General features: G+C 40.6%; 1 protein-coding gene across 1 annotated transcript in view; it reads right to left on the minus strand.

Annotated features, from left to right (window-relative positions):
* Positions 1 to 9,216, minus strand: part of Stambpl1 (STAM binding protein like 1) — a 55,046-nt gene extending 45,830 nt beyond the window's left edge. The window contains exon 1 of the mRNA XM_008837843.3: positions 8,846 to 9,216. The gene's annotated coding sequence lies outside the window, so the exon portion shown is untranslated. The remainder of the gene's footprint in view (positions 1 to 8,845) is intronic.
* Positions 9,217 to 10,644: the final 1,428 nt, after the last annotated feature.

Consider the following 10,644-nt stretch of genomic DNA (forward strand, 5'->3'; position numbering starts at 1 on the left):
TGGGCAAGTAGTTGACTATCCTGATTCTCCACTTTGAATGCTCTCTAGCCCTGATGGCTTATTGTTATGATGTGTGTGTGTGTATGTGATTTGCAAGTATTTGGTTGAGAATTTTTGCATCTATGTTTATTAAGGATATGGGGCTCTAGTTTTCTTTTTTGGTTGTGTCTTTACCAGGCTTTGGTGTTAGAGTGATACTGGCTTCATAGAAGGAATTTGGAAGTACTCCCTCCATTTTTATCTTTTTGAATAAATTAAGTAGTATTGGATATAGAACTTCTTTAAATGTCTGGTAGAATTCTCCTGTAAATCCATCTGTCCTGGGCTATTTTTAGTTGGGAGGTTTTGTATTACTGTTTCAATTTCCTTATGTGTTAATGGGTCTGTTTAAACTGTTCATCTCTTCTTGGTTTAGTTTTGGCAGTTACCATGCTTTTAAATACTTGTCCATTTCTTTTAGGTTTTCAAATTTAGTAGCATGTAGGTTTTTAAATTATTTCCTTAAAATGTTCTGGTAATTTTTCGGTTCTGTTGTGATGTTTCCCTTTTCATATCTCATTTTGTTGATTTGGAGGTGCTCTTTCTTTCTTCATGTTAACTGGGCTAGCAGTCTGTCAACTTTATCTTTTAAAAGAACCAGCTCTTGGATTCGCTGATTCTTTGTATTGTTTTCTTTTTTTGATTTCATTAATTTCTGCTCTGATTTTTGTTATTTCTCCTTGTCTTCTGGGTTTGGGTTTCATTTGTTGTTGCTTTTCAAATGTCTTAAGGTGCAATGTTAAGTCATTTATTCATGTTCTTTCTGATTTTTTTAATGTAGTTACTTAGAACTATAAACTTCCCTCTAAGGACTGCTTTCAATGTGTCCCAGAGGTTTTCTTGTGTTGTATTGTCCTTTTCATTTAGTCCAGGAATACTTTTATTTCTTCCTTAATTTCTCCTTTAACCCATTCATCATTCAGGAGTGTGCTGTTTAATCTCCATGTGTTCATGTAGTCACTAGGGTTTCTTCTGGTGTTGATTTTAAGCTTTAATGCATCGTGGTCTGAAAGAATGTATCGAACTATTTCAATCTTTTTGTATTTGTTGAGGTTTATTTTGTACCCCAGTATATGGTCGATTTGGGGGAAAGTTCCATGGGGTGCTGAATAGAAAGTATATTATTTGGTGCTTGGGTGGAATATTTGGTAGACGTCTGTTAGGCCCATTTAATGTATGGTATTGTTTAATTCAGATGTCTCTCTGTTAAGTCTCTGGCCTGTTCCTGTTGACCTATCTAATGAAGACAGTGGGGTATTGAAGTCCCCTACTGTTAATAAGTTGGGATTAATCTTGGTCTTATAGTCCTATAGTACTCTTTTTATGAAATCAGAGTTTGGTGAATATATGTTCATGATTATAATATCTTCTTGGTCAATTGTTCCTTTCATCAAAATGAAGTGGCCCTCTTTATTTCTTCTGATTAGTTTTAGTTTAAAGTTTATTTTTTCAAATATTAGAATTGCAGTACCTGCTTTTTTCTTCCTACCATTCGCTTGCTCCAATTTTTTTCCATCTTTTCACCTTAAGGTAGTGCCTGTCCTTCAAAGTGAGATGAGTTTCTTGCAGACAACAAAAAGATGGGTTTTGTTTCTTAATCCATTCAACTAGACTGTGTCTTTTGACTGGGGAGTTCAGTCCATTTATATTTAAAGTTATTAATGAAGGTGTATTGAATCCTGTCATTTTTATTTCTGTTCATATTTTTGGTGTAGATGTGCATTTCCAAAGTTATGCTATCATTAAGTTTCTTTCTGTAACCTCTTGGGTATAGCCATGCCTTTCTTTAACTCTTCGTATTGTTTCAAGAACTCTCTGAAGGGCTGGTTTTGTGGATATGAATTCCTTCAGCCTGTTTATGTCATAGAAGATTTTTCTTTCCTGTTTGACTATAATAGACATTTTGGCTGTAAAGTAATCTGGGTTGGTATCTGTGGTCATTTAGAACTGGGAATACTTTGGTCCAGGCTCTTCCGGCTTTCACAGCTTGCACTGAAGTGTCAGCTGTAATTCTGATGGGTTTTCCTTTACATGTGACTTGTTTTTCTTTTGCAGCTTTCAGTATTTTTTGTGTATATTTGGCATTTTTACTATGATGTGCTGTGGAGAGTTTCTTTTCTGGTCCTGTCTATTTGGTGTTCTATATGCTTCTTGTATTTGTATGGGCATGTTTTTCTTTAATTTTGGGAAATTTTCTTCTACAGTCTTGTTGAAGATTTTGTCCATACCATTATCCTGATATTCTTCTCCTTCCTGTTTGCCTATAATCCATGTTTGGTCTTTTTATGGAGTCATACAATTCCTACATATTCCATTCTTGTTGTTTTCTTAATTTTTTCATAATCTTTGCTTGAGTGGTCTAATTCGTCCATTTTAATCTTCCAGTCTTGATATTCTGTTTTCCATTTCATTCATCATATTGGTGAGGCTTTCTCCTGTCGTTTCTAATTGGCTTACTGAGTTTCACTTCCTTCTTCATTTCAGCCTGAGTATTCTTCAATATTTCTAACTCTTTTCTGAATTCATTCAGAATTTTATCCCTATCTTCCTTCAGTTCTTTGATTTCTTTGTTTGTGTATTCTTTAAATTCACTGAATTTCTTTTATATTGTTTATATTGTTCTTTTGAGTTCCGTGTCCTGTGTTATCTCTAGGAGTTTCTCACTGTACTCCTCTAGAGGACTGTTGGTACTTGGTGGGGATATATTATTTTGGTTTTTCATGTTATTATTTTTTCTCTGAGACTTTGGCATGTGGATTTCTTTTGTAGTTTCTGATTCTTGTGTGAGACTCAAGCCTTCCTTTGTTGAGTTTAGGTCTGCTTCATTTTGTAAACTTTATGTGCCTGTGTGGTTTACCTATTGGGCATGAAAAGCTGGATGGTCTAGGCTTCAGGTTCTCTCTTTTGATTTTATATTGGAGTGGTCAAATTGCTTTCGTCTTGCTGCTCAGGAGTTCCCACAGAGGCCCAAGTCAGATGAGGGTCAGATGCCCGCAGGCTTTCTCCTAAGGTCTGGATCCCTCCAGGAAAAATGCTGGCCTCTGGAATTTGGGGGCTGGGCTCTCCTGGGAACACAGCTCAGGAAAGATGTTGGCCCCAGGAGGCTGGTGGCTGTGCTGCCCAGGAATGCAAAGGGAGGTGGAGCAGGAAGAGGCCCTGAGGGCTCCTGGGGACCAGGAAAGACGCTGACCCCAGGAAGCTGGTGGTTTTGCTGCCCAGGGATGCCTCTAGGCAGTTATTTTAAGAATATGCAAATATTTTGTTACTAATTTAGCAACTAAAGATAACGTTTTTTCTTTCTTGTTCTTTTTTAGACAGGGTCTCCCTATTGCCCTAGCTGGCCTAGAACTCCCTATGTAGACCAGGCTGGCCTTAAATTCACAGAGATTCACCTGCCTATGCTTCCTGAGTGCTGGGATTAAAGGCAGGTGCTGCCACATCCAGCCTATGAGTTTTGTCTAAAACAATTATTATGATATTTGGAAAAAGGTGTTCCTTACAAATTTATTAGTTTAATAGGAAATCTTGTTTGAAAGTTTTTTCTCTTTTGATTTTATTTATTTATTTATTTGGTTTTGTTCATTGGTTTTTTTTATTAAATAGAATCTGTCTATGTAATACTGGTTGGCCTGGAACTTGCTATGAGACCAGACTGGCTTTGAACTCACACAACTCTGCCTGCTTCTGCCTCCTAGAGTACTGGGAATAAAAAGCATGTGCCACTAGACCTGATGAAAGTTCTTTCATTTTTATATAAAGTTGTTAAAAATTTAAACTGTTGAATGAATCTGCTTATTTGAAAAGGGAAGAGTAAGGATGAACACAGAGCCTCCCACATACTAGGAAAGCACTCTACCACCCAGTCACACCATCAGTCTTGATTTATTGTTTCAAAAGCTTCTAAAAGGCAATGGAGCCAGCTTTCTGTGGATAAAAACAGCCTCTGAAACCAGGAGCCATAATAAATCTCTCCTCCTTTTGTTTACCTCAGATATTCCATCAGGGAAGCAAAATTTGACTAAAATAATTTAGTAAAAAGTCTTCAAATTCACAAATCGTAAGATATTTAAATATATGTCTATCTTCTTTTTTCTGACACTTTTATGGTTAGACAACTTTGGACAAACAACTTTGATACATATGTAATTTACTGAAATGTAGGGAACATGAAAACGACAGTCTTTTTTTTTTTTTAAACTAAGCAAAAATGGCCTTCTTTTCTTTTGCCTCAAATTGGAATTGGGAAATAAATAACCAGTGTGTCTCTTGCAGTACATTTAACTTCTCATTTAATGCACAGTTCTATAAAAGGTGATCTGTCTGAATTAGGCATCTGGCATATATTTACAATCTTGAAATAATCTGTCCTTGATAGTAAAGTTATAGAGAAGACAGGATGTGGTGACCCAGAGAGGAGGCAAATGTACCACTTCGGAAGGAAGTAGCCCAGGTCTGACTAGGGGCAGTGAATGGAATATAAGGCATGTAGTTATTTGAGACATTCTGCAGAATATTTTTAGAACCTGGACACAAAACAGATACACTGGGATTCAGTATCATAAATAAAGGTCTGTAAAGTCAGCACTGGTGAAAGTTAGCAATAGAGACCCAATAATAACACACTTGACAAAAGAATATTGCACACACACACACACACACACACACACACACACACATATCATAAGAATACTATGATGAACAGCTGTAATTCTCTGAAGACCCACAGTTTGATTTTTCACTAATTAGAAAAGTAGTGTCATCTCTACCTGATTCCAAGTAAATTTATTTATATATTTAAGTTCTATACAGATTCAGTGTACAGTTTCTCTGTACCATCAATGCATGAAAGGCCTTTTCTAGGCCTTTCGCAATCTCATTACATCTCCTGTGTCCATTTGTCTCTTGTGCTATAAAGAGAAATTGGGAGTGGATGATTTATAAACCAACCTTTTAAAGACAAAACAGAAAAAAGAACTAGAGTTAGTCCACCATTCAATTAACAAAGAGTTCTCTAGGTTTCTTTTTAGCTACTGAAATACACAGCTCTAGTGTTAAACACCACAGCTTTAGGGATGGAAATAGGATAGATGCAAAATAATACACTGTCCCAGGTAAATGGATTCACAGGGGAGTAGATAAGATCAATTTAACCATAATCCCATTACTGAATGTAGTTTTCCTTTTGCTTTTAATTAAAGGTACATGGTTGATTACTGTTCCAGTCATTTGAGTTTGAGATATAGTGCTCTAAAAAGACCCACACTGGGGCTTCTTCTGAACATGGTCAAATGCAAAACAGGAAGGCAGAGTCCACAGGGAACCAGAAAGGGTTAAAAATGAGTCATCTTGGCCTTCTGTTTCCAAATTAACCCAACAAATTACCAAGTCAAATCTCTCATAGGAACTTTTGCTGAATCTTGGGTTCAGTTACTGAGGTGCATTAAAACATTCGGTATGCCAAATGTTTTAAAAAAACAAAACACCAAATTCACCAAATCTCAAATTCTCATTTATAATCCAGTTTAAATTCATGAAATTGAAAAGTTATTTTTTTAAGGAGGAATGGAATCTTGGTTACATAATGAAATATATAACTTAAAAAGAGTAAATCAAAGGGTACAGGATTTTAAAACATTTAAAATGCTCTCTTCAAGAAACTAATCCATGGTTTATCAATAAACTTTATACAAGACCAAGAAAAACTTTCATCTAGTTACAAAAATATAATATTGCTGGGTGTGGTGGAACATGCCTTTAATTCTAGTACCTGGGAGGCAGAAGCAGGCAGATCTCTCTGAGTTCAAGATCAGCCAAGTCTACACATTTCCAGGACACCTAGAGCAACACAGAAAAATCCTGTCTCAAAAAACAAACAAACAAACAAAACAAAACAAACAAACAAACAAACAAAAAACAGCAAATAAAACAAAACCCCACAATACTGGGACTGGAAGCATGTAGCTCAGTGATTAAGTTTGTGCTTAATAGATATGTGGCCCAGAATTAAGTCCTAGGGCCAAAACAAAAACAAATAGAAAACTTAGTATTAGTTGTCGACGTGTGAAAAACTATAAGGATTAATGTAATGATATAAAAATATTGAAATTGGTGAAAGCAGAGTCCACGCTACAGAAGATCTGGAAAAATTTGACAATTTTCTTTCTTCACCCCCACAGCAAGCTTCCTATCGATAATTAAAATCTGACTTCTTAGAACTATGCATAGTCACTTCAAAAAGTCAAAATTTTACTTTGCTCATACTCTCCAGAATGTTCTGCCCAAGTGGAATGAAAAACAGAAATGCTATCATCTTACCATACTTCCGGAATGGAAAGTGTATGAGACGCTGGACCATGGAGAGAGGTAGGTGGCAGAGGTCCTTAGAGCCCTGGCAGCTGACATCTGACTGAGCCTGCTGCATTCTCTTAAGGAGGCTTACCCTCCCTAAATATAGCAAAGAGTCACAGTATAAAGGCAGATGTATGTGTAGAATATGTCAACTGCATCAGGCAGAAAAATGAAAATTTTATCATTTTACAGCAAATGTAAAAACACAAATTAAAGCCAGTGGGATGTTCAGTGGGTAAAAGTACATGCCACCAAGCCTCATAACCTGTGCTTCCCCAGGACCCATAGATGGAAGGAGAACACCAAATCCCACAAGTCATTCTCTGAGACACACGCACACACACACACACACTCTACAAACAATAAAGTATATATTTTTAAAAATAGAAATTAGAGTACGTCTTAATGAGTTTACTGAAAAACATTTACAAAATATGAAAACATCAAAACAGAAAAAAACAACAACAAAAAAAGGGCAATAATCTGAGTACCAATTCTAAGTTGCAGATAGCAAGTCTGTTCTGAGCCCTGAAACTTCAGGAAGACAAAGTTGCACATATCATTGTTGTTGGTGTCTCCAGCATGCAGCACACGACACAGAAGAGAAAATAAACACAGGGGAAGAAAGCAGATAGGTAATGGAGATAGGCTGTCTGGGTTTGACACCCAGCTCTGTCACCTGCTAGCCTATGGCACTGAACAGTGTATCTGGCCTCTTTGTATTTCAACTTTTAAGACTTTAAAAAGTCACTTATTATATATGACTGTTCTATAAATAGATAATAAAAATGACAATAAACACACATAGCTCTTAATTTGTCTTAGACTCTGTTTATTCGCACACCTATTTATTCATGCCTTCTTCCTCAATGCTTATGAAATAGAAACTAAACTCCCAATTGAAAGATGAGGAAACTAGGCCTCAGAGATGTGAGTGATTTGTCCATGACACACAACTAGTAACCTACAAAATGAACTCATGCTCTCAACCACCCCTCCATCCTGGAAAGAACCCAGGTTTGGTTCCCAGGACCCATTTGGCAGCTAACAACTGTCCATAACTCCAGTTCCAGGGGATCCAACGCTCTCTTCTGACCTCCACCAGTATTGCACTACATGGGTGCACTTACATACATGCAGACAATACACTCATACACATAAAATATAAATAATAAATAAAATATTTTTAAAGTTCTTTCAGTAACCAATCTCTAGACCACCTTCAGAGCCCATTCTCCTGCTGAGGACACCCACAGAACATGGGGCCCCTCACTTCTCCCTCCAAAGCCCCCTTGGATATGAGTAAAGGGCTTAGAATCTGCCTTTAAAGCTTAAGCCATAGTTACTCTCAGATCCCAATAACATTTCCTACCTTTAATAAAGAAGTTCCAACGGAGCAGCCTGCTGCTCAGACATTAACTGTGTTTAAAATGAACACAGATACCACAGTGGAGCTAGAAAAGACCACCAGAGTCTAGTTACAGAGTACACTGTAAAGTTCTGTTTAACATCCATTAGAAAGACATTAAAATGACCAACTGAAACAAAGCCTGGAAAAAAATATATATCGCTTTAAAAATTGAAACCGGAAGTCAAACATTCAGATGTTAATTTGTCTGCTTGACAAATATGTGTTGTTGACCTTGACCTAGGCTTGAATCCTGAGACCATAAATCAGCATCCTAGTAACATTCACGTTGTTTCTGGAAATACTCTTAAAAGCCAAGAGTGTGTTTTAAGTTCAGCGAGCAGCAGGATGTTTGGAAAGCAGTGTGCTCACCAGGGCTTACTTTGTTTTCCCTTGCTACCAAACACTGATTTCAGGAACGCACACCAGCCCCTCCCCCTTCCACCAATCCTAGAGAATTTTTTTCAATTTTTTCAGAATCAGACTGTTCTGTGAACTGCTGGGTCCTTATGAATTTTTCCTTTAAACCTCAGTAATTACAGTACTTTGGGCTCTAAGCTCTCAGCAGGTTGGGTAGTTTCTGAGAATTCTAGAAAATTGTGTTTATTCTCTTCCATTTTTTGTGCATTTTCACTGGGGCCTTACAGTGGACACTGAAGTTATTCGAGTGAAAGAAAATGTCTCGATAGCGCTAAATGGCATAAAAGCCACATCTAGAATCCCCCCCCCCCAAAAAAAAAGGGGTTTTCCTAAACTTCTGCCCTCCCTCCTATCACGTGAAGCCCCACGGAGAGCCAGAGGAGTGGGCTCTCGGAATCCTGACATCATCACCCTCAAGGCTGCATCCCCAAGTCCGAACGCGAAAAGCACGCGCTCGGGTTCCAGGTCTCCGCCAGGCCGGCCCAGCTGCCAGGAACCACAGCTTCCAGCCTCGGGTGTCCAGACCAAGCTAACCCCAGCGGCGGGCTCCACGCGCCTTCCTGGCCAGCCCAGCGAGCCCCGCGCCCTCAGGAGGAGGCCCGGCAGTGCGCCCGGCGCGCGGCTACTCACCAGCAGCCCAGGATGTCCGGACTCCGCGGGCGACGGCGACTGCGGCGGCTGCCCCCGCGTGGGCCGTGTGGCTCGGGCATCCGGGTGGCCGCTGCAGCCCGGGCCGCGGAGGCCGTGCTGGAAGACACCAGGCGCGGTGGCAACGGAACCCGGCGGGGAGGCGCCGGCTGATTGGCGACGGCCGCGCTTCCTCCGGTCCTCTGCTCCGGACAGCGGGATCTTCGCAGCCTCCTCCCCGCTGGGCTCCGTGGTGTCGCTCCCCGCCCCCTCTCGGTGGCAGCACTGTCGTAGGGCCGGCGGTCAGCGCCCCGGAGAACCCATGCCGCCTGGGAACCTGCGGCGGCTCTCCCCGCGCTGCAGCACCCCAGGAAAAAGAACAGAAGCGCCGCTGGCCACGGCCTCCCCGGCCCCGGCCCCAGGGTGCCGCCTCCGCCTCTGCCTCCGCCCCCTTCTCGGTGGCGACAGCCTCCAGCATGCTGCAGAAAAATCTCCCAGGTGGCAGGTAACTGCGGATGGCGTAAGGCAAGAGGGAAATGGTTGGGTGCGATTAACCCCCATGAAAACCTGCAAGCTCTTTGCCCAGCGTGGGACCACCTGGACCGCCGTGGGCATCTTCAGTTTCACCTAGGCGCATTGGAATGGCCGGGTTACGCACACAAGCCATGATGCAGCTGGATTTGACCGTGAAACTGGTACCGAGCAGGGTTACAGCTTATATAGGAATTCCATTTTGAAATTTACAACTAGGCACTCCCACCGTGAAACACTACCTCTCCTCCTCGCCCTCATCTAAATACAAATAGCTCCCTATTGCTACAGTATTATCACACATACAGTGTGTATAATGGAGCCGTGGCACGGTGCCAGGCACTCAGTACATTATTTCCTGTGTCTAAAAGCTGCATTTTATACTTTTCCCATGAATCGACAAGTAAAGTTATCTCGGATTACTCATCTAGAAAGTAGTAGAATCTGGGGGTAGGCAGGAGAAAAAGGAAAAGAGGAAGGTAGGGGGAGAGACAGGAGAGAGGAAAAAGAAAAACAGCGCTGTGATTTGACATCAAAAGCTGGTTCTATTGAGTGTGCAAACATTTTCGCAACACTGCTGGCACGATGAGATTTAGGATCTTCTCTTCAGCCTGGGTGGGAGGCCAATTCCAAGTAGGAGAAAAAAACGGTCCGGGAGGCGCGCTGGCTTCTTTGATTCCACCTGTGCAGACCAAACTTGAGTCCTGGCTCTTCCACCTTCAAGCACTTCGGTTCTAAGGCATCATCAGTCTTCACTGTTGGAGGCAGCCTGAAGCCTTGAGTTTTAAGAGGAAATCGTGGCGTTTTTCTGATTTCGATTTTGATTCCAAACATCAAAACCAGGAAATTTCACAAAAATTCAAGTGCGTATGTGTGTGCGTGTGTGTGTAAGTGTGTAAGAATCAAACCAGAGCTTCATGAGTGCTAAGGATAAGTTCTTCCCCTAAGCTACATTCCCTAGCTCCCTAAAATTCAGTTTGGATGTTTCTTGAAAAGTTGTAAGGTGTATGACCCTTGGCTAGAGCTGAGTAGCAGGTGTCCCCTTTAGACTCAGTTTTCTGTGGTGGGGGGCTGCCCATACACTAGCACCTCACTGACATTCAAAGAACTGGTAGATATTTGAGTTTGAAGTTCTGAACTGCATAATCCCATTATCTACTAATCTACATTTCAATGGTAATAGAGAAGACTGATCATAATTCTAAAATGTAGGAGACATTAAATTCCTCATAGTGGTGACTGATATTGACTGTTACTGCCCAACATTCAAA

This window comes from Nannospalax galili, unplaced genomic scaffold (assembly GCF_000622305.1).
Source record: "Nannospalax galili isolate Female #2095 unplaced genomic scaffold, S.galili_v1.0 scaffold498, whole genome shotgun sequence".
Classification (NCBI taxonomy): domain Eukaryota; kingdom Metazoa; phylum Chordata; class Mammalia; order Rodentia; family Spalacidae; genus Nannospalax; species Nannospalax galili.